General features: G+C 63.3%; 1 long non-coding RNA gene across 1 annotated transcript; it reads left to right on the top strand.

Moving 5' to 3' along the window:
• The first annotated feature begins 929 nt into the window (after positions 1–929).
• LOC107135268 lies at positions 930–2,079 on the top strand. The gene is made up of 4 exons (XR_001502547.2): positions 930–1,263; positions 1,557–1,607; positions 1,710–1,841; positions 1,942–2,079. It is a non-coding gene; the product is annotated as an uncharacterized LOC107135268 (long non-coding RNA).

Genomic DNA, 2,079 nt, shown 5'->3' with positions numbered 1-2,079 from the left:
GGCTCCAGGCCCCACCTGGCCTGTCACTCAGCAGCCCCACAGGCCCCAGCTTGCCCCTGCCCTGTGCCAGGGCGTCCTGCCGAGGGCCAGAGCCGCATCAAATGATGGCGCAGCAGCAGGAGCCTGCTGGGGTGGGAGGCCAGCGCACAGAGGACCCCGCGGGAACACAGGGTGGGGGGTGTTGGCCCCAGACCCTGGCGCCCGCCCACTGGGAGGGGTTCCAGCCTTTTCTAAAAGGGAAGAGAATTTAGAAGCACAATGACTTAGGAGGTGAGGAAGGGTCGCTGGAATAGCGGGTCAGAGGCATGTTTCCTTCTTTTCTTTCTCAATCACTTTTTTTTTTCCATTTATATCAAAAAAGGAGAGACGGGCTGGGATGCGGCTCAGTGGTAGAGAGCTCCCCTAGCTCGTGTGAGGCCCTGGGTTCCATCCTCAGCACCTTCAAAGAAAGAAGAATCCCCTAAGGGCAGCCACTGAAACTAACAGCAGGTTTGGGGCTCTGCCGCAGTTGCTGTGCGACTCTGGGTGCCCGACCTGCCTTCTCTGGCCCTCGGTTTCTTCGAGGGAAAACAGGCAGATGGGGTAGGCTGCTTTCCTTTCTGTGACTCTGGACAGTAGAAATGCCCTCTGTCATGTTTCTAGAACCCAGGAATCCAAAATCAGGGCCTGCTCCCTCTGCAGGAAGTCAGGTGGTCTCTTCTTGCTCTGCCGCCTCCTGGTGTCTGCAGCCATTCCTGGGCTAGGCCTGGCTCACTCCAGTCTCTGCAGCTGTCTTCACGTGGCCTTCTTTAGACACCAGCTGGTGGCTTAGGGCCACCCTAGATCCAGGATGATCTGCTCTGGGCCAGATTTCCCTTTATTCTACCTGCAAAGACCCTACTTCCAAAGAGCTGCAGGTCCTGGGGTCAGGGCTTGGACATATTTTTGCATGGCCACTCTTCAGCCTGGCCTCTGAAGCGGTGTGACGTCTTGAGGTCTCTTACTCCAGAAAATGGCCTCCCATCAGTTCAGCCCTCCTGGCGCCTCTTCCCCTCCGGCCTCCCCCCGGGTGGTCCAGGTGCTGGGTGCTTGTCTGAGCCGGGTCCTGCCTGGAGCCATTTGAACCGAGCTCCACTGGGCAGAGGGACAGGGTCCTTCCAGGGACCTCACCAACCTGCTGTCCCCTACCAGGCCTCACACTCCCCGACCTGCCTGAGCAGTTCTCCCCACCTGACGCGGCACCCCCCATTCTGGTGAAGCTCGTGGAGACCTTTGAACAGATAGGTGAGCCTCAGCCTGGCCCTGACCCCTGCTTACAAAACCCCACACAGGGCTGCCCGGCGGCTGCGCTGAGGAAGCTGAGCCTGGGAGCACTGGGCTGGGGGGGCGCCTGGGTGGCGCTGGACCCGGAGGTGGCGCATAGTGCCCTTGGGAGGTCTCCCTCCTTACCCCCTCTCCTCCTCTTAACCGTATCTCTGGGCTCCAAAGCCAGTCTGCTGGGGTTGAGTGGCCACCCGATCCTTCCGTGGGGTCGGGCAACATTTAAGAGCTGACTCACTTGTCCCCTGACCCTCCAGGGCTGGACAGCGAACCCCACTGCAGGCCCGAGCTGCCCGCCCCGCGCACAGGTGAGGGGAGCCTCGGTGGGCAGGGATGGGGGCAGCCGGCGGCGGTATCCCTGCGGGCCCCCACCCCGGTAACAGCCGCTGGCATGTCCCCTGCACCCGCAGACTGGTCCCTGAGCGACGTGGATCAGTGGGACGCTGCTACCTTGTCGGATGGCATTAAGGGCTTCCTGCTGGCCTTGCCCACGCCCCTCGTGACACCTGAGGCCTCAGCAGAAGCCAGCCGGGCTCTGCGGGGTGAGCCTGCCGGGGGAGCCAGGGACAGGGAGGGGACTGGCGGAGGGTGGGTAGGGGGTCGCCCGCCCCGGCTCACCCAGCCCTGGCTGTCTGTTCTCAGAGGCTGCGGGGCCCGTGGGGCCGGTGCTGGAACCCCCGACGCTGCCGCTGCACCACGCTCTCACGCTGCGCTTCCTACTCCAGCACCTGGGCCGGGTGGCCCGTCACGCCCCAGCCCCGGGCCCTGCCATCCGCGCCC

This window comes from Marmota marmota, unplaced genomic scaffold (assembly GCF_001458135.2).
Source record: "Marmota marmota marmota unplaced genomic scaffold, marMar, whole genome shotgun sequence".
In the NCBI taxonomy this organism is placed as follows: Eukaryota; Metazoa; Chordata; class Mammalia; order Rodentia; family Sciuridae; genus Marmota; species Marmota marmota.
This window is presented reverse-complemented; position numbering and strand designations above follow the sequence as displayed.